Raw genomic sequence first — 23,338 nt, 5'->3', positions numbered from 1 at the left:
CCACCGTCTTTTCGAGTACTTTTGACACAGCTGGGAGAATACTTATTGGACGGTAATTGTTCGTCTTGTTTATTTCCAGACTTAAATATAGGGGTAACAATTGCAGATTTTAGAGCTGCTGAAAAAATACCCTCACTAATCGATTGATTGATCATTGTTGTCAACGGATCAGAGAGGATGTACTTATATTGTTTCAGAAAAGAAGTATCAAGTCCATAAATATCTTTTGCTTTGCTGCTATTTAGCACTGTGATTATTTTTTCAACTTTAGTTTTAATTATTGAGCTAAGATTAAAATCAGATTTGTCATTGATTATGAGAGGGGGATGAACAATTTGAAAATTCTGAACTGAATTTTGAACAATGTCTAAAAAATATTCATTAAAATTTGTTGCTATTGCACATTTTGACTTTTCATTTCCAATCAATTTATCAATAATTATATAATTATATTATTCTACTATTGCCTTGTGCATTTCTAATAATTTTAAGGAAAAAACTGGCTTTAGCCTTTCTAAGCTCGGCTGTAACTTTATTTCTTAGATTTGTAAAAGAAAATCGATCCGTTGTTTGTCCTGATTTTAGAAATGTTTTCAGCGCCACATCTCGTTTTTTCATCATATCTCAAATAACATTATTGAACCATGGCAAATTCCATTTTGTATGTCGCCTACTCTGCTTATTTTTCGTATATTTGTTTAAGATGTCATTTACAGCTATCATAAGATCATGATCATGACAGTTTATTTGTCAGTATTAAATCTATTATTGTTTGAGAAGTTCTTGTTATACGAGTTGGTTTCCTTAGTAGTTGTGTCATTTGAAACGATTTGGTTATATCTAAGTTTGTTTCTACATAATTTCTCAAGCCAATTTAGGTTAAAGTCACCTAAAAGAATGACTTCTTATTCATCACATTGTTTAAGTAAATTACCAAGAGAAATAAAAAAAATCACTAGTAGCTTTAGGAGGTCGATAAATTGCTAATACACAGAAAGACATTTCAGGTGATAAAGTAATAGTAGTCCCCACACACTCCAAGTTACAATCACTGCTGTCCAGCTGTTTACTTTGGATGTGATCTTTTACGTAAACCAGCACACCGCCGCCTTTACCCTTGTTTCTATTATGTCTGTACAAGGTATATCCCGAGACTTTCAGTATAGAAGAAGGAATAGTGGGAGTTAACCAAGTTTCCGTTAAACAGAGATAATTAAGATTTGAGTCCGTTAACAAATGTTCGATCTGTTCAGTCTTTGAGACAATGTTGCGGATGTTTAAATGTCCTCCGAAAATGCCCTTCGGCTTTATTTTCGGGTTTCAAAGTACCCTCGCATGATTCACAGTCTGAAACAGTCTCATTTGCTGCTGTTTAAGTACGGCGGCAGTATTTGCAATTGCTGCAGACTTAGCGTAGATCACTGATGTTAATATTTTCTCAGGAATGAACTTAGGGGCAGAGTTTATCAGGGGGTTACCTTGTTTTCCCACGCCGGAGCCTTTGATATGAGTCAGCTGCGCTTCCACTCTACAAGAGGGAACAGCTGATTGTAGATGATCCACACGATCTTGATAATTCAAAGGCCCGGGGTTTCGATGAATATCCCCACATAGAAGCAGGACCGTTCAGAGAAAGGCACAATATCCTTAAGTCCGATTTGTTGGTACCATCGTACTCGAGCAGCGCGCTACGAGTACACACTCGCCCGTCATTTAAAACGTGTGAGTATATGGTGTATTGGCACCATGAAGCAAGTGGCGTTGTCACGATTTTGTTTGCGAATGCCGTAGCCTGCAATGAGGTATGGTGGTCGTGTTCACGAGTTCCCCACAGTTGTGTCAGTAAGAGAAACAACACATACAGAGTTACCCGAAAATGTAATAAAGAGTTCTCTGTTTTAGTGTGTTTGATTTAAGAGTTCCAAGATGTAGAAATTCCATTTTCAAATAAGTTTCCCAGTTTGTTTTAGGAAAGGTACAGCAGCACCTGTCGAGCGACTGCCTTCCTCCGCCATTCCTCCTCTGCTGATGTGATGATCTCTGAAAAACTGATTATTATTCAAATTTTAAGAAAATAGAAAGCCACTGAACTGACACAAACGTTTATACACACACACACACACACACACACACACACACACACACACACACACACACACACACACACACTCGTGTGAAAAAGTGTTTGCCCCCTTCCCGATTTCTTATATGTATGTTTGTCACACTTTAATGTTTAAGGTCATCAAACAAATTTAAATATTAGTAAAAGATAACACAAGTGAACACAAGATGCAGTTTTTAAATGAAGGTTTTAATTATTGAGGGAAAACAAAATCCAAAAGTACATGGCCCGCCTGTTAAAACTGTGGTTTTTCACACCTGAGTTCAATTTCTCTAGCCACACCCACACCTGATAACTGTCACACCTGTTCACAATCAAAAAATCTCCTAAATAGTACCTGCCTGACAAAGTGAAGTTAACCAAAAGATCCTCAGAAGCTAGACATCATGCAGAGAGCCAAAGAAATTCAGAAACAAATAAGAAAAGAAAGTAATTGAGATCTATCAGTCTGGAAAAGTTTATAAAGCCATTTCTAAAGCTTTGGGACTCCAGTGAAGCACAGTGAGAGCCATTATTCACAAATGGCAAATACATGGAACAGTGGAGACCCTTCTCAGGAGTGGCCGGCTGACCAAAATTACCCAAAGAGCACAGCGACGACTCATCACAAAAGACCCCACATCATCATCCAAATAACTGCAGGCCTCACTTGCCTCAGTTAAGCTCAGTGTTCATGACTCCAATATAAGTAAGAGATGGGGCAAAAATGGTCTGCATGGTAGAGTTCCAAGACGAAAACCCCGCTGAGCAAAAAAAGTTTTTGCCAGACAAAATCTTGATGATCCCTAAGACTTTTGGGAAAATACTCTGTGGACTGATGAGACAAAAGTTAAACTTTTTGGAAGGTGTGTGTCCCAATACGTCTGGCGTAAAAATAACACCGCATTTCAGCAAAAGAACAGATAAAATATCGTGGTGGTAGTGTGACGGTCTGGGGCTGTTTTGCTCCTTCAGGACCTGAAAGACTTGCTGTGATAAATGGAACCATGAATTCTGCTGTTTACCAAAAAATCCTGAAGGAGAATGTCCAGCCATCTGTTTGTGACCCCTAGCTGAAGAGAACTTGGGTTCTGCAGCAGGACAATGATCAATGGCTGAAGAAAAACTAAATGAAGACTTTGAAGTTGCCCAGTGAAAGTCCTGAACTGAATGTAATTAAATTTCAATTTATTTTTATTTGTATAGCGCTTTTAACAATGAATATTGTCTCAAAGCAGCTTTACACAGATAATGTGGTGATTAAAAGTAAATATGTTCTTTCTAAGTATGTTTGTCCCTGATGAGCAACTGTGCCAAGGAAAAACTCCCCGAGATGGCATAAGGAAGAAACCTTAAGAGGAACCAGACTCAAGAGGGAACCCATCCTCATCTGGGTTGCACCGAATGTCCATTTGAAGCAGATATACAATGTTGCGGGGTACAGTGATGATGATCAGAAGCTAACTGTATCTTGAGTCAGTGTCGGAGACTGTTGACATTAACTACAGTCCAATCCATCCTCAAAGCGCCTGTTCTTACTCCGGAATTTCATGGAACCACCCAAGGTGTTGATGAGAAACCGTCCCAAGCTGCACAGAGTGGCTTCCAGTCGAAGAGAACACTATCCAGAGGCAGGCCTGGACGAAGTGGGAAGATCCACGGAGGGAGAGGGGCAGGAACAGTGGTCACTGGAGCCTCAGGAGCATGTTTAATGAGAGAGAGAGAGAGAGAGAGAGAGAGAGAGAGAGTAACAGGAAGAGAAGGATATGGATTATTAAGTGTACCTATTGTTGTATAAAAGTTAATGTCACTGTGCAGTTTGGACTCCGGCAAGTCTCGCTATGGCAGCATAACTAAAAGGGAGAACCAGAAGGTAACACAGACATGAGGGATCTCTGGGATAAGAGACGACCCACCACACCACCGTCAACAAACCTGAGTGAACGTGTGAATGTAATGGGGCCAACAGCATACAAATATACCAGTTCACCAAACACTCTATATCCATGTTCCCTCCAGATCTGAGCCTGTACCTAAGAAAAAAATCTAATGATCAAAGGTTTGACTAAATAAATACGTTTTTAACCTCGACTTGAACACTGAGACTGTGTCTGAGTCCCGAACACTGGTTGGAAGGCTGTTCCATAACTGTGGGGCTTTATAAGAGAAAGATCTGCCCCCTGCTGTAGTCTTTATTATTTGAGGAACCAACAGATAACCAGCACCTTTTGATCTAAGTAAGCGTGGAGGATCATACTGGTACAGATGTTCACTCAGATACTGCGGTGCGAGACCGTTAAGTGCTTTATACGTCAGTAGTAGTATTTTATAATCAATGCGAGATTTAATTGGGAGCCAGTGTAGACTGATTAAAACAGGGGTGATGTGGTCATATTTCCTAGATCTAGTGAGGACTCTTGCTGCTGCATTCTGAACTAACTGAAGCTTATTTATGCACCTATTTGCACACCCAGACAGTAAAGCATTACAGTAGTCTAATCTAGAAGTAACAAAAGCATGAACTAGTTTTTCTGCATCCTTTAATGACATCATATTTCTAATTTTAGCAATATTTCTAAGGTGAAAGAAGGCGATCCTGGTAATATTATTCACGTGAGCCTTAAAGGAAAGACTAGGGTCAATAATCACACCAAGGTCTTTGACAGCCGTACACGCTGAAACAGAAACACCATCCAGAGATGCTACGTAATCGGAAAGTTTACTTCTAGCTGCATGTGGTCCTAGTAAAAGTACTTCCGTCTTATCTGAGTTGAGCAGAAGAAAGTTATTAAGCATCCACTGTCTAATGTCCTTTACACACTTCTCAACATTGTTAAGCTGATCTCTCTCATCTGGCTTTTCTGAAATATACAGCTGCAAGAGAGAGCTGTTCCCTTTATTCCAACAACGTTCTCAAGTCTAGCAAGTAGTATAGTGTGATCAATGGTGTCAAAAGCTGCACTAAGGTCGAGCAAAACAAGTAAGGAGACAAAACCCTGATCAGAGGCCAAAAACAGGTCATTTACCACCTTAACTAGCGCCGTCTTTGTGCTATGATGAGGCCGAAATCCTGACTGATACATTTTAAAAATGTTATTCATAAGTAGGTGTGAGCATAACTGCTGTGCTACAACCTTTTCTAAAATTTGGGATATAAAGGAGAGATTTGATATTGGTCTGTAGTTGGACAACTGACATGGGTCAAGGTCAGGTTTCTTAATTAGGGGTTGAATAACTGCCAGTTTTTGGTACATAACCAGTGCTAATGGAAGGGTTTATTATTTTTAAAACAGGTTCAATTACCTCTGGAGTTATCTGTTTAAAGAAACTTGTAGGCAAGGAATCGAGAATGCAGGTTGATGATTTTGATGAGGAAATTAATGAAATTAAGTCATTCTCATGAATAGGAGTGAAGCTTTGTAGTTGATTGTCTGCTATAATTATGCTGCTGTCTACAGGGTTACTCGTAAAATAATTTGGATTCATATTAAACGGCTGGATTTCTTGCCTGATGTTCTCAATTGTATTATTAAAAAAGTTCATGAAATCATTACTACCTAATGATGGTGTGCATGTGAGTGCAGTGCTTTTATTCCCTGTTAATTTTCCTACCGTGCTGAATAAAAATCTAGGATTATGCTTGTTATTTTCTATGAGGGTGGAGAAATATGCTGATCTAGCAGCACTAAGAGATTTTCTATAATTTAGGAGGCTCTTCTTCCATCCTCTTTGAAATACTGTTAATTTTGTTTGATGCCATTTACGTTCTAATTTTCGAGTGGTCTGTTTTAAGGTGCGCGTATGATCATTATTCCACTGTGCTAATTTTTTCTCCCTGATCATTTTGGTCTTAAGGGGAGCTACATCATCTAGAGTGTAGCATAACGTTGATTCTAGGTGTTCAGTGGCCCATTCGAGCTCTGCGGGGTCAGACAGAGATCTATCTAATACCGTAATTTCTGGAAGATTAAATCCTTTTGAGATGCTGTGGCATGACCTTAAAAAGGTGGTTCATGTTCGAAAATCCTCCAATGTGGCTGAATTATAACAATTCTGCATAGATGAGTGACCAAAATTCCTCCACAGCACTGTAAATGACACATTGCAAGTTATCGCAAATGGTTGATTGCAGATGTTGCTGTAAGGGTGGCCCAACTAGTTATTTGGTTTAGGGGGCAGACACTTTTTCACACAGGGCCATGTAGTTTTGGATTTTGTTTTCTTTCAATAATAAAAAACCTTCATTTAAAAACTGCACGTTGTGTTCACTTGTGTTATCTATTACTAATATTTAAATTAGTTTGATAATCTGAAACATTAAAGTGTGACACATTAAAAAAAAAATTTTAATCAGGAAGGGGCAAACACTTTCATACCACTGTGTATATATTATATATACACAGTGGTATGAAAGTGTGTGTATATATATAATATGTATGTATTATATATACATACATATACACAAACACACAAATACATGTCCAGCATTTGTGGCGACGCCCTGGTCTTGCCTACGTTCAGGCATGGTGGTGGTAGCATCGTGGTCTGTGTTTAATTGAGGGAAACATGGATTTCAACATGTACTGTGATATTGTGAAGCAGAACATGATTCCCTCCCTTTAGAAACTGGGCCGAATGGCAGTTTTCCAACTTAATAAGTATTTGAACACCCTGCTATTTTGCAAGCTCTCCCACTTAGAAATCATGGAGGGGTCTGAAATTGTCATCGTAGGTGCATGTCCACTGTGAGAGACATAATCTAAAAAAAAAATCCAGAAATCACAATATATGATTTTTAAACTATTTATTTGTATGATACAGATGCAAATAAGTATTTAAACACCTGTCTATCAGCTAGAATTCTGACCCTCAAAGACCTGTTAGTCTGTCTTTAAAATGTCCACCTCCACTACATTTATTATCCTAAATTAGATGCACCTGTTTGAGGTCGTTTGCTGCACAAAGACACCTGTCCACCCCATACAATCAGTAAGAATCCAACTACTAACATGGCCAAGACCAAAGAGCTGTCCAAAGAAACTAGAGACAAAATTGTACACCTCCACAAAGCTGGAAAGGGCTACAGGGAAATTGCCAAGCAGCTTGGTGAAAAAAGGTCCACTGTTGGAGCAATCATTAGAAAATGGAAGAAGCTAAACATGACTGTCAATCGCCCTCGGACTGGGGCTCCATGCAAGATCTCACCTTGTGGGGTCTCAATGATCCTAAGGAAGGTGAGAAATCAGCCCAGAACTACACGGGAGGAGCTGGTCAATGACCTGAAAAGAGCTGGGACCACCGTTTCCAAGGTTACTGTTGGTAATACACTAAGACGTCATGGTTTGAAATCATGCATGGCACGGAAGGTTCACCTGCTTAAACCAGCACATGTCCAGGCATGTCTTAAGTTTGCCAATGACTATTTGGATGATCCAGAGGAGTCATGGGAGAAAGTCATGTGGTCAGATGAGACCAAAATAGAACTTTTGGGTCATAATTCCACTAAACGTGTTTGGAGGAAGAAGAATGATGAGTACCATCCCAAGAACACCATCCCTACTGTAAAGCATGGGGGTGGTAGCATCATGCTTTGGGGGTGTTTTTCTGCACATGGGACAGGGCGACTGCACTGTATTAAGGAGAGGATGACCGGGGCCATGTATTGCGAGATTTTGGGAAACAACCTCCTTCCCTCAGTTAGAGCATTGAAGGTGGGTCGAGGCTGGGTCTTCCAACTTGACAATGACCCGGAGCACACAGCCATGATAACCAAGGAGTGTCTCTGTAAGAAGCATATCAAGGTTCTGGTGTGGCCTAGCCAGTCTCCAGACCTAAACCCAATAAAGAATCTTTGGAGGGAGCTCAAACTCCGTGTTTCTCAGCGACAGGCCAAAAACCTGACTGATCTAGAGAAGATCTGTGTGGAGGAGTGGGCCAAAATCCCTCCTGCAGTGTGTGCAAACCTGGTGAAAAACTACAGGAAACGTTTGAACTCTGTAATTGCAAACAAAGGCTCCTGTACCAAATATTAACATTGACTTTCTCAGGTGTTCAAATACTTATTTGCAGCTGTATCATACAAATAAATAGTTAAAAAAAAAATCATACATTGTGATTTCTGGATTTTTTTTTTTTAGATTATGTCTCTCACAGTGGACATGCACCTACGATGACAATTTCAGACCCCTCCCTGATTTCTAAGTGTGAGAACTTGCAAAATAGCAGGGTGTTCAAATACTTATTTTCCTCACCGTGTATATATATATATATATATATATATATATATATATATATATATATATATATATATATATATATATATATATATATATATCTGAGAGGCTTGGAAACATGAAAATGAAAGATGAAAAAGTATTATAATGTACAAGAAATGAAGGGCAAGACATGGAGTCAATTTTCTGTTACTAGCTAGGATAAACATCACATACATAACAGGTATCCGAGCACACAGGTAAGCTGTCAGCATCATTACCTGTAGTTCCACTACAATAAATCATGTCTATTATTGGCTAACTTCGTATAAACTAGCATATGATAGATTTCATATATTGTTAGCCATGGTATAATTTTTGTCAGACTAATAAGTAGCTTGTTAATGCATCTCTTATACAAGAGACATGTGCAAATATAGACATTCGCTCCTTAAAGAAGGCATCGTCAAAATATTTGCAGCCTTTTAACTTTAAAGTTTAAGGGACACTTCAATATACATTATACAATTTGAAATAAACTTTAAGCAATACAATTATTTACATATGATTAAGTATTGTTTTACATTCATTAATGCAATTCTACATAAAAAAAAAAGCAACAGATTTTCCAAAAATACATTTTAAGTTGTTAAATGAAGAGTGACAAAGAATGATTTCATAAACACCCAAATGTAACTTTTGTTTGTTTATTTTTTTATTTTGCTAAAATAATAGTAATTTGACAATTCCAACATTGCAATGCAGTTGGCGTAGTGAGGCTGTGTGAATTTCAGGCTGTTGTCTTGGCGCAAACAAAGGCATAATGGTAATCACATGGAATGTCATTCCAGTTCTTCCATGGACTCCAGTTCATATGCGCACAGCACTCTCTAGGCAGATAATTTGGTTCGTGTGGATTCCAGTTGGTGTAATTCAATTTGGTGCCATCAGACCAAAGCCAGTTCCGTATCTGGAAGAATGGACAGTGAACAGTTCAATTACGGTTGTAACATATAAGTGCTTATTTATTTGAGACAAATCAACAAAGAAGGGTTTATTATTTTCCCAAACAAACCTTCACACAACAAGAAAGGCCAATCCATGTATCACTTTTACTGGGGTCATGAGCACGGATAACAGACTTGACATGCTGATATTCAGCCTCGCTGTGTATTGAGACCAAGTTTGCACCAAGATTCAGACAGTGTTGCTAGAAAAAGGAAAAAGGTTTGGCATCATTTCATATACACAAACAATTTTTTTTTAATGTCAAATTATATTGAATTAATACAGAACCTCAGCAGAAGCCCAGTCCATCTTGATTCCAATATATTTGTAGCTTCGGCCTCCAAATCTAAACCAGCCATGCCGCAATGGATTTGGTTTCCAAACACAAGGAACTTGATGTGCATTTGCATGCCAGGCTTGGTGGGGAAAAAAAAAAAAAAAAAAAACTTTTATAAAGTGTGGCAAAGAATTAGTAAACTTTTTTATTATAAAATGAATGTAGTGTAGAGACTAATCAGAATGTAATAGATCCCAGTTTTAGTGGTAAAAACACTTTGAATTTAATACTAACATTCAGATTAATTATAGAAAATATTTCACAGTCTAAAATTATTTCAGATCATTACCTCATCTTTAATGTGGTGAAATGCATATATTATAACTAAGGCCAAGTGTACTGTGTTAAACATAGTAACACAACAGCTTCTGTACAATTAATAATTTCCCAGAGTTATCCTATATAATTTGATCAAAGTCTGACTCCACAGTATTTTATTTCATTACAGTCTAGATAATATAGCTCCCCTCAAAAGAGAGAGAACAATCAAGCACTGTGGTCACACATGTATCCTAAAACAGACTCCATGTAAAAAAAATAAATAAATAGTGTCAAACTTAAATGAACTAGTCCTGTAATTTCAGCACAAATTCACCTGGTGCAAAGGGAACCTACCTAAAAAAATTCCCCCATTCATAAAACAAAATTATTAATTCTACACCATTTAAATGGATATTAAATTCATGTCTACATTGTATGACTATTTTTGTTGATACGGTACATTCACACATATACCTGGTGCAAATTTAATCTTTAATAGAAACCTATACCAAAAAAACGGTCATGTGGTACTAATTGAGTTGTACTTGTACGGGAGTATTTTTTCAAAAAGTAATCTGTACCAAATACCTGCAATTCATCAAAGACAGGTCACAGGAAGAATTTACAGTGCTCTGGTTCATGCTGTTACTTATGCTGATATTCAGTATTTTGATCCAAGATTATGTGCAAACTGTATAAGTGCGGGGTACATTAGCTTTTTTTAATCTATTCCTTAGGAACCTAGAAGGAAAATACATAAAAAAAAATTGTAGGGAAACAAGATGTGATTGTTTACACAGCTGAAGAATGACATTTCTTTGACGTTAACACTGTAGACATTTTGTCTACTGCTATGCTTACAGAGTTTCTCCGGAACATTTTTTGTTTGTCCAGTGCACACACTTAAGTTTCATCTTCCACTTCATTAGGAATGTCTGCACACCTGATTACACACTTTTATACAATTGTATTTGTATTGTAGAGAATAGACCCAGAACCAACATTATAACTGTTTCTGATATATTTTTTAAAACAATTTTAGCTCTGGTGGGCTCATATGCCTGACATTTTCTGCACCCTGGCATTCTCTGTACCCATGTTTATGCTATACTATAAGAAACACTTAAATCCTTCTAAGATTTAAAATAAATGTAAATTTTCTAAGTGTTTTCTTTTTTACGAATGTTGTATTTTTAGTATTCACCATTGTTGCTACACATATTAGTTTGTGTTAAATCTTACTGGGTTTTCTTCTGCTGAATGGATTTTTCTCCTATAGCATGTATTCTATTTATTAAATATTATAGTATATTTATTGTTCTGTGTCAGTAAACAATTGTTTGGTAAACAAAAGAAGAAAAGCTAAATAAGTTGTACAATTGAGTACAAAATTGAAAACAACTTAAAACTTACCATTTTAGTGTGTTTTATGGGAAAAGATAAAGATTTAAAGCATTCAGGTTCAAGTCCAAAAGGCCATGTAGTTGTAGTTCTACAACATAAAAGCATAATAAAAATATACGAAATTGCCAAAATCACAGGACCCTTTGACAGTAAAGCAATATTTGTGTGTACACTCTGCATTAACTCTCCTTAAACATATTCCACATTAATCAGTCTAATCATGTTGACTTTATTCAACATCTCATTCTTCCCTGAATGAATCCCTAAATATATCTATGTCTGGCTATTCCCCTTAACTGCTTGCTGGGGGGGTTATATGTTTATAATCTATTCTTTAGATTATAAACATTATAAACATTATAAACATTATTTTTTTATAAACATTATAAACATTATAAACATTATAAATTAGATTATAAACATATTGAATAAACATTGTTTTTTTTTAAAGTAAACTGTAACTGTCCCTGTGGGTTTCTACTGGTAAATAGTTTGTATTGGTGGCATCTTATGTCTAAGAAATATAGACTAATTAAACACTCTTGTCACACATTAGTACCCACTTAACACTAATTAGGACATTATTAATTTGTAGTAGGCTTTTGTCATTTCAACAACATAGTTTCCCCAGGAATGAGGTGCTACAAAACACACACACCATAAAGTGCATGTTTGCAGCACCAACCAGTACTGTATAATAATGAAAATGATTTTTCTATATAATACATACTGTACATTTAGTTTAGAAGCAATTTGTGCAAACAGTTTTGTCTTTTTCATCATTCTTGCTGATGAGAACCACCTCATGTCCAATTTATCTTCCGACAGAGGAAAACGAGTTCACCCAGTGTTGTTCAAATATGTGGATCACAAATCAGAAATTCATACCTGATAGGTTGAAGCCCGGGTTACGAATGACCGCCACAGGTATTGTTAGCCAATAGGGTACCGGTGGAAATTGGGCTACTGTTGGCAGAAGGAGAGGAGGAAGGCATCTACAGAGACAGCATGGAAAGGAGAAGTGGAGGAAAGTGGAGATTAGGGTTGGTACTATGACTGGGAAAGGAAGAGCGTTAGCTAAGGAAAAATTCTGGAGTGAATTAGATAGTGGTAAAAGCCACCAGGAAAGAGGAAAAGAGGAAGGCCAAGGAGGAGGTATTATGGATGTGGTGAGGAAAGACATGCAGGTTGTTGGTTTGAAAGAGGCAGATGTAGAGGACAGAGGGATATGGGGACGGATGATCCACTGTGGCGACCCCTAATTAGATTAGATTAGATTCAAACTTTATTGTCATTACACATGTACAAGTACAAGGCAACGAAATGCAGTTTGGGTATAACCAGAGTGCAATAACAGCAAGTGCAGGATATATAGTTTTTACATGAATTTACATAGTTAAATAAAATGAAATAAAGACTAAACAGTAATTTAAAGATGTATATTTACTATAAATGTAGTATACAGATGAATATATATGTACTAAAAACATAATATACAGACATGTATACATACACATATTACGTATATATATATATATATATATATATATATATATATATATATATATATATATATATATATATATATATACATACATATACATATACACACACACACACACACATACATATACACATACATACACACTCTGAATATAATTACAGATGAATATATATACGCACTATGAATATAATTACAGATGAATATGAATATATATGCACTATGAATAATAATATACAAATGAATATATAATATATATATATATATATATATATATATATATATATATATATATATATATATATATATATATTCATTTGTATATTATTGTTCATAGTGCATATATATATTCATATTCAGTATATATATATATTCATCTGTAATTATATTCATAGTGTATATATGTATTGTTAACATGATATACAGATGCCTATTACTATACACAGATTTACAGAAGGATGTGAACGGTGAACATAATATTGTGTAGCGCCCCTTACCCGTGTTATTTATAGTGTAATAAGGAGCAGCACCAGGTTCACTAAACGAATGCCTCAGAGATGTTGTATAAAGGCCCCTCTGATATCACTGAATAAATTGACACTCGTGTAGTAAATAATCTTAAACATAAAACGTAGAATACCTCAAGTTCAAATAAAGAAACTCTCTAGCAAGTAATCAAACAGAACAAATTTAATAATAATAATAATAAAAAAAAATAGGAACTCATTAAATCTTAATACAAGAATTTAAATGACCCAAATTATAAGCACTTTAAGTCTCTGATATAGTTAAACCCCAAAATCACATTATAAATCAGTGCCGTAGCGATTACTTCGGTGTCTGTATACACACTTGTAGTCAAATGTATGAAACTCTTTCACAAGAAGTCCGATTATTATTGTTACACAAAGTTCCTTAGTGCACAATGTGAACTATTTAAAGTAACCTGTGGGCCCACACACACACTCAGTAGCAGGCCTGAATTGTGGCTCGGGTACGTAGTGGCCGTGAAAACAGAAAACTGGCCTCTTCACTCTCCGAAGCATATAGGAAACGAAAAGAGTACCTTAACTCCTTTGGAATTCTGTGCAATGACGGCAAAACCGGTGGTAAGTCTCCTCCGATCCTCGTCCTGCGTTTTGCCTGGCCGCCTGTGTGTCACTCTCCAATACAGCCACCATAAAATCGCTATGATCAGGATCAGTATGTGGTCTTCTAAGCAGAATCTCCCAATTTCTCCTCAATAACAGTCCTTTTCTCCTTCTTTTGTTAAGGTCTTAGTATACCACTAAGCTAAGTCTGTTTTCTCACTAACGGGTATATATACAATGGTGAGAAGCAATACAAAAAAGAGCAGTGTGCAAATGAGCAAAGGTTTGTATAAACAGTCAGTGCAATAACAAAGTGTGAGGTGAGAAATGATCAGTGTCTTGGTGAGCATAAGTTTTTGTTCAGAGAGAATGTCTTGGTGAGCATAAGTTTTTGTTCAGAGGGTCCATTAATGTGGTAGTGTATCAGTGAGTGTCAGAGTTCACTAAATAGAGACAGCTCTAGGAAAAAAGCTGTTCTTTAGTCGGCTGGTCCTGGTCCGGAGGCACCTGAAATGCCTGCCGGAGGGCAGAAGAGAGAACAGTCTATGGGCGGGATGAGACGAGTCCTTATGAATGCTGCGAGCTCGACGCAGACAGCGTTTCTTTTGGATGTCCTCCATGGCTGAGAGTAAAGTCCCTGTGATGTGCTGCGCAGTTTTCGTCACCCGCTGCAGTGCCTTATGCTCTGCAACAGAGCAGCTCCCATACCAGACTGTGACACAGCTGGTCAGGATGCTTTCTATTGCGCAGCGGTAGAAGTTCACCAGGATATCCGAGGAGAGCTTTAGGAAAAAGAGGCGCTGGTGAGCCTTCTTGACCAGTCTGGAGGTGTTGATGTTCCAGGACAGGTCCGCCGAGATGTGGATCCCCAGGAACTTGAAACTGGAGACGCGCTCAACAGCCATCCCGTTGATGTGGGTGGTGTCATGTGTGCCTCTTGCCTCCTTCCTGAAGTCCACAATAAGCTCCTTTGTCTTGGAGGTGTTAAGGAGCAGGTTATTGTTATTGCACCATGTGGCTAGGTGCTGGATCTCCTCCCTGTAGGCAGTCTCATCATTGTTGGTGATGAGACCAATCACAGTAGTGTCATCTACAAACTTGATGATGGAGTTAGATCCATTCACAGGCCTGCAGTCGGAGGTGAGGAGGGAGTAGAGGAAGGGGCTCAGCACACAGCCCTGTGGTACACCAGTGTTGAGTGTGATGGTGTTGGAGCAGATGGAGCCAGATCGAACCTGCTGGGGTCTGTTGGTCAGAAAGTCCATGACCCAGTTGCAGGTGGTGTTAATGCCCAGATCTAAAAGTTTGGCTATTAACTTGGATGGAATGATGGTATTGAATGCTGAGCTGAAGTCAACAAACAGCATACGTGCATAGGTGTTCTTATTTTCCAAGTGTGTGAGCACAGAGTGCAGGGCCATGGACACTGCATCTTCTGTGCTTCTATTGCTGCGGTAGGCAAACTGGTGGGTTTTTAATCACTGATGGCCTGGATGCCTTGCCACATGCGTCGAGGGTCAGAGTTGGAAAAATGCTCCTCTATCTTTAGCTTGTAGCAGTGCTTGGCCTCTTTGATGCCCCTCTTCAGGTTCGCTCTGGATGTGCTGTAGGCCTGAGCATCACCGGACCTGAAGGCAGTAGTGCGTGCCTTCAGCAGGAGGCGCACCTCCTTGTTCATCCATGGCTTCTGATTTGGGTATGAAATGATCTGTTTCTGGGTAGTAACACTGTCTGTGGTGGAACTTATGTAATCCAGAACAGAGGAGGTATAGCAGTTAATGTCTGTGTGAGAGTCACTGGTGGCCTGAGAAGCAAATGTACTCCAGTCTGTGTGTAAAAACCTTTCCTGAAGTGTGAAATCTGCCTCTGCGGGCCACACCTTGATGGTTCTCACTGATGGCTTTACCCGTTGATGAGGGGTGCATATTTGGGGGGTGAGAAACAAAAGAAAGGTGATCTGACTGTCCCGGGTGGTGGGGGGGGGGGTGTCGCAAAGTAAGCTCCAGCCATGTTTGTGTATACATGGTCCAAAGTTTTGTTCCCTCTGGTGTGACATGAAACATGCTGATGAAATTTTGGATGAACTGCCTTTCAGTTTGAGTGATTAAAATCTCCCGCAACAATAAACGCAGCTTCCGGGTGAACAGTCTGTTGTTTACTGATGGCCACAAAGTTATTTCATAGCAAGCTTGGCATCAGCATTAGGGGGAATGTAAGCAGCAGTAATAATGGTGGAAGTGAACTCCCGCGGTAGATAAAACGGTCTAACCATGAGAAACTCCAGGTTAGCTCAACAATGACTCTCGACAATAACAGAGTTTGTGCACCAAGCTTTGTTGACATAAATGCACAATCCACCACCTCTGGTCTTACCGGAGCCATCTAATGTCCTATCCGCCCGGAGTGTGTGTCGTCCCGCTAGCTCAATAGCGTTGTCCGGAATGCCGCTGTGTAGCCATGTTTCCGTGAAAATCATGACATTACAGTTCCGAAGTTTCATGCTGTGTGTGATGCTGAGTCGAATCTCCTCCATTTTGTTTACCAGTGACCGAACATTGGCGAGGTAGCTTTCAATCCACCACGCTTCCCCTGCCTTTGTTTACAATCTCGACGCCGCCTGCGAGCACTTCCGCCCGGGCGGGTAGAGTAAGCTGCCTCGGGTGCTCTGGTGATCTCAGGAAGGAGATAAGGTTGTCGATAAAACTGTCGGGAAGTCGTAATCCAATATCCAAAAGCTCACGTCCGGTGTACGATGTATATGCACAGCTGTTCTGCACGAACAGACCCGATATGAGCAACAAAAATACCGCAAAATTGCAGATTCTGGAGAGACCCTGAGCCTCGCGATGTGCCCGCGCCGCCATCTTGGGTTGTCGACGAGAATGGGAGAAGCCGAAAGAAGAAAAAGATCATGCAGATTAGTGGTTGCACGATTCCTGTACCGTAACAGTGTCTGGTGGTCATATACATGAACACAGCTGTCTCATGGTGTCCATGAATTATGAAAAGTCAGGCTAAATACGGTAAAAGCACCATTTTTGGATCCAGAGAGGCCGCTGCGAGCTACTGTCGTGCTGCCATCCAGTAGTAGTACTACTAGACTACAGAAATCTGTTTCTTCTGACCTTGCTGCTGTACGAGAATTTTCATGACTGAAAGCAAAAGAGCATTCTGCCTGATCGCTTTATCACAATTACTGCGTCTAGTTTATTAGGGGGCGTGACTAAGCGTAACTAGGACCAGTTGCTTTCTTTGTTGTTTTTATGATTAAATCTAATTGTTAATTTGCTTAAACTCACCTTAGTGTTGATTTAGGTTATTCTCCATAGGGTTAACCATCTTTCACAGAACCAATTTTGAAAGAGGGCAAATCCACATACTGGTGTTACAGTAAATAGAAAGGGAAAAAGGAGGGAAATTAATAGTAATAGCAAATACAAAGATGGTTTCTTCTGTTTTTCATGTGGGGAGGGACACATAGCCACCAAGTAATAAGCACCTGAAAACACCTTACAAGGAATACAGAAATTGGTTCATGCTCTCCAAAAAGCTATGAATGAAAGGAACTGGATGGCTGGAGGCGGTGTTACTGCTAGCAGTTTAGATTGTTTCTCCAAAAGTAGTCAAAACTAGGTATGTGGAGTAAGTCTACTTCCCAGATGGTTAATGTGCTCTGCATCAAACATTTTAGTGGAGTTGAATGGATGTCTTAGTCAAGCTTTCTTGTATAATCAGTGGTCACCATTGTGTTTCACCAGTGGTATTCAGCAATCACCCACAAAACTGGTTTTAAATAAGTTGTTCCTGAGCCAGCTGAAAGACATGTCAATTGGAGAGGACCAGGAGTCCTGACTATTCCTTAGAGAAGTGAAAGGTATGCAGTCTGCAAAGTGGAGTGTGAAGCCTCTGAGAAAATAAATTGTTCTTGTGGAAACCCCTGTGGAGAGTCAACCTTCATCTGGAATGTTTATTCCATTGACTGTTCTGTCTTCCTCCGATATTATGTGAACCACTTCAGAGTGCAATGAGACTTCTAAAGACATCCGCATTCCATATGACACTGTAATTCCTAAAGTCTTTTCTACAACACAGTTACTTTTATGCCAGATGCTCCTGCTCTCCTGTAAAGGTTAGATCCTCAAGCTTTTAAGTTTGGGGATTCTCCTGTCCCTGCTGAGTGGGAGAAAAGGCTTAGCACAAAATTAGCAGAATGTGGCAACATGTTTTCTCTTGAACTGTAAAATGTGCCAAATGTGTGAAGCATAATATCTGGCTGAGTGACTGCAGACAATTTAGGGAGCAATCTAGACATTGTACATGCAGATATTGATGGTGCGCAGATTCACTTCTATGACCCGTTAGCTGCAGGCATCATAACCGAATCCAGGAACCATTACGCCTCAGCAGTAATTATTGCCTGAAAGAAGAACAGAGCTATTAGCATGTGCATAGGCTACTGCAAATTGAATTCCAGAACAATTCCTTATCAATATACCACTCCCTGAATGGAAGCCTTGGCTCTCTGTTTTGGACATCATACATGATTACTGGAGCCTCAGCTACATTTCAGCAGCTAATGGAGAGAGCTGTGGGAAATCAATCTTCTCCAGGTCATTGTTTATTTTGATGACCCCATTGCCTTTGGCTGTACACTAGAAGAGCATGAGCAGAGGCTACTGAATTTGTTGTATCGGCTGAAGTTCAAAGTGTCTATAAATAAGTGCCAGTTTTGTCAATCACACGTAAAATATTGACCATTTACATTTGCATAATTTAGCAGACACCTTGTCCAGAGCAAAATACAAAAGTGCTTTAATCAATGAATAAATAAAATATACACTGGTATGCTGGATTACTAACTTGGATCTGCCTACAACTAAAAGCAAAAGTTACATGATAATTGGATGTCAAACTTGCTTGTATATAATCTTTTTCTCCCTCTATACGCATATCCTTAGATGGGTTTCCTTACCACTGCTTTGCTGATGACAACTCAGATACCACAGCTTCTGCTCAGATCTTGGCATGCTGGATGGACATATCTTCATGGATGAGTGCTCATCAATTAAAACTCAATCCCAGCAAAACAGATGTTTGCCTACAAAACTGGACCAGCACCATCTTACCTCAAAGACCTCATCACACCTCACACTGAGGTCTGAGAGCCAACTGGTACTACCTTCTCCCAGGGTAAGAGGTAAGCATACTTCAAGGCTCTTCTCTGTTCCGGCACCAAAGTGGTGGAATGAATTTCCCCAAGATGTCCGAACAGCAGAGTCCCTGGCAGTCTTCAAGCGAAGTTTGAAGACCTACCTACTCCTGAAACACTTTTCCAAGTTGTTTTATTTTTTAAGATAAAATCAGCCTACAACTTTGAGTCTCTAGCAATAAATAAATCTACACTGGTATGCTAGATTACAAACTTAACACAAAGCACTTTTGTACGTCGCTCTGTACAAGGGCATCTGCTAAATGCGACAAATGTAAAATTATTGTAAAACCAGAAGATTGGCAAAGGAGAAATCAGGATGTTGCAATGGAACCACTGCCTATTAGAGTTAAGTGAGGATGCACTTATCTTAAGGAGTGAAAGAAGTCCAGTGTTCATTGGTGACCAGGGCATGAGCAGTGGAGAAAGCCCAAATAGATCAATCTGCACATCATGAGTCAGTAGATCGTGACGAAACTAGCCTGTGTTATGACTTCCCAGTTTAACGTCAAATAGCTTTTATCGTCTTTTCAACCAGATATAGCTGACAGTACAAAGTGAAATCAAACAACATTTCTTCTACATCACATGACAAAGCTACATACAGGCACAAAGCTAAAAGGACTAAAGTAGGTTCTCCAAGCCACATAAAGTGCATTGTGTGTACTGTAGTATCTTAAATGTATAGTATCTTAAATGTGTAATATCAAAAGGCCTAAATTTATGTTATTCTGCAATGGTGACATTCCTGGAGAGGCCAAAAGTTAATTACTGAACCGCCGGGACGGATGGTTCTCTTTAAGCAAAAGTGTATGAGAAGGCTTTAATGTTATCTCAAGGCTACAGTGAGACTGGCGCCGTGTTCTTAAAACAAATATAGAATGTGGTCAAGGATGTATATCCTTTTGGGAGGCGACCTCTGACCCGTTCACCATATACGAGGAGGTACAGGAAACAGGATGTGCTTTATGTTTATGTTCTGGGGATGTAACCCCTGGAAACATCTGGACATTTCAGTAGGGCAAAGGCAGGCTTTTCTTTACGTTCAACATTATTGTACAGTAAGCTCATATGCATCTCATTTACATTAAGAGGCGGACCCGGGAAACGGGCAAGCATTTAATGTGTGTGTAAGCATGGATCTGGAGTCAGACTTTGAATCAGAGCGTGCTGACTCCAGGCTTGACCGGAAGGCCTGTAAAGATGCTATATTTCTGTGCTGAATAAAAATCATTATTTACACGAAATACGGTGTCTAAGTAGAGTCCTTCCAGCCGACAACTACACCTCAAGACGACGAAATATACAACAGTACAAACAGTGCAAGACAATACAAGGCAGTGTAGGACAGAAACAAACAGCACTGACCAGTATACCTATTGAAAAATGTGTACAGTACAATATGCAAAAAGTAAACAAGCAAAAAACAGCAACAAGTAGGTGTGCAAAATAGCATGTAAACAGTTGTAATATATAGTTATAGCATAATATTGGTGGTGCTGACACATGCATGTGTAGGTGGTAGTTCAGTGGTTAAAGCATTGGACTTTTGGTCACAGGTTCAAATCCCAACACCACCAAGCTGCCACTGCTGGGATCTTGATCAAGGCCCTTAACCCTTTCCCTGCTCAGTTGTAAGTTGCTCTGGATAAGGGTGTCTGCAAAATGGCATAAATTTGAATGAAATTAAATGAGTAGAGTGTTGATTTCAAGTTGAGTGTGTGTAAATTCAGTTCCATTCTGTGCGTTAAGGAGAGATGCCGAGGGAATGAAACTGTTACACAGTCTGGATGTGAGGGCCTGATAGCTGTTAAAGTGTGTACGAGGGGTGTTTGGGGTCGTCCATAATGTCGATGAACAGCATTTGTACTTTTGTCCCTATTGTCCAGGTGGCTGAGGGCCAGATGGTGGGTCGTGTCGATAACTTTATCTGTGCAATGGTTTGGATGATACACGAATTGCAAATCAAACACCAAATAACACTCAGTGAGGATGTTAGCTGGGTCTTTGTGCCTCTTGAGGAGCCTCTTGAAGCACTTCATTACAATTGGTGAGTGCTATGGGACAAAAGTACCTAAGGCAGGGAGATTGTAGACTTCTTAGGCACAGAGACAATGGTCATTGTCTTGAGGCAGTGACTTAAAACATCCACTAGTTGTTCTGCACATTCCCTGACCACTGTCAGGAATGTTGTCGGGTCCAGCAGACTCCCATGGGTTAAGTCTGCATAGGAGTTTCTTACTTCAGCTGTGGTTAGACAGGGCTCTTGGTGGTTGGGAGGAGGGGTGTTCTTTCTTGCCACCACGCAAACGAAACATAGAAGTCATTTAGCCCATCTGGGAGGGATGCATCACTGTCACAGGCAGATGAAGTTGATAGCCTGGATGCATTGCCACATGTGCCGGTGTCTCCACGGTCCTGGGAAACACCGTGAATTCTCAGTGCGTGCGCTTTGGGACAGTTTGACCCTTGATGTTCTTTGTCCCCTTTTCTGAAGACAGAGTCTCGAAATTTTAGCAGCGCACACACCTTTGGGGTCATCCACAACTTTTGGTCGGAGTGTATGTGATTATCTTGGAGATGTGATGGTCTTGTTGACGTAGCTGGTCACTAACTAGGTGTACTCCAATTCAGTAACTTCACCATTGGTAGCAACCTCATGTCCCAGTTCATTCAAAGCAGTCCTGAAGAAAAGAGATGGCTCCTGCTGGCTAAGTTCTCGCCTGCATGTGAACTGGCTTTGAAAGACTGTTACGAGGTCTGTATCCTGGGCTCAGCATAACAGATGTGGCCGAGGTGGGGTGGAGTTTTGCCCAGTATACGCCCAGGATGTTTGTATAAACATCCAGCTCGTTTATGCAACCCCGTGTGTGCAATGTCCACATGCTGATTAAATTTAGGGAGCACAGTCCTGAGATTTGCAAGATTGAAATCTCCGGTGACAGTTCGTCAGGGTGCGTGTTCTGCAGTTTGCTTATGGCCCCATTGAGTACACGGAGTGCCTCCTTAGCATTAGTGCTATGAGGAATGCACACTCCAAGTACGATAACTGTGGTGAAATCCCAGGGTAAATAAGGGTCACAACTGAATCAAACTCCACCAGAGGTGAGCAATAGGTGGCAACAAGGACAGAGTTATTAGACCAATCCATGTTGATGAAAACGTAGTCCGCCACGAGTCTTACTGCACAGGGCTAGCCCCTCCAGCTGAATAACGGTATCTGGAACTCTCAAATGCGCAGCCACAGCGCCATTAAAACACATAAAGACACAGCAGACTTTGTACTCACACTGAGTGGCTTGCTGAAGTCTGATGTAGTCCAATGTATTGTCCAGGGAGAAGACCTTTACTAGCAAGATGGCAGGTAGAGCAGGCCAGCTAGGGTTAACCTTTAGCTTAGCACTAGCCCCACTTGCTTTCCACTTCCTTGCACACCCCTTTTAATGCCCCCTCCTCAATCAGTCTGCAGTAGGTAAAGCCAAGTTCTTGAAGCAATCAGAGGTCACTTAGCTTCTCCCACAGATCATTAATGTTGTTGGGGTTATTTCTGAAGAGTTTGGCGATTGCCCCAATGTCCATATGTTGCCCAAGTCTCTCGCTGACAACGGATTAAATGGCGGATCTGGAATTGGAAGGGGAAGACTGATGCATGTATGTTTTACAGGGGCTGAAGCCGAAATAGTTGAACTTCATCCTAAAAGAGAAATAAAACCAGTGAAAAACTATTAGCTGGGAAAACCCATAAAAAGGGAATTAACTCTGAAATTTCACTTGTTTCCACCCCTGTGAATGTAATGAGAAGGCTGATCGTAGAATTGGGAGAGGAGTGTTGCAGAATGGTGTTTTTCCCTGGGAGTTTTAAGCAAAAGTTTAAGGCTATAATGTACAACTGGCATTTTAGTGCAAAGATTATAATTTTTATATATATATATATATATATATATATAAAAAGTAGATTACGAGAATGGTCATTGCACTATAAGAATAAACTCAAATTATGAGAATAAAGTTGTAGCAGCACCATCTGAAGTACTGGCATGCAGGTGTATCTTCCTGTTAACCAACACCTCTCCATCTCAAACAGCACAGATATAACCATCGAAATTCTTTGAGCTGACAACTGGTCAGCATTTCAGCCTGCACAAACGAAGCAGTGTCCAATATTGATGGTTCAATTACATCTGAATAAAAGATAGTTAGACCCTATTTTGTGA

This window comes from Silurus aristotelis (genome assembly GCF_946808225.1).
Source record: "Silurus aristotelis genome assembly, chromosome: 5".
Lineage (NCBI taxonomy): Eukaryota > Metazoa > Chordata > Actinopteri > Siluriformes > Siluridae > Silurus > Silurus aristotelis.
The sequence above is the reverse complement of the archived record's forward strand: the minus strand, read 5'-3'. Positions refer to the sequence as shown.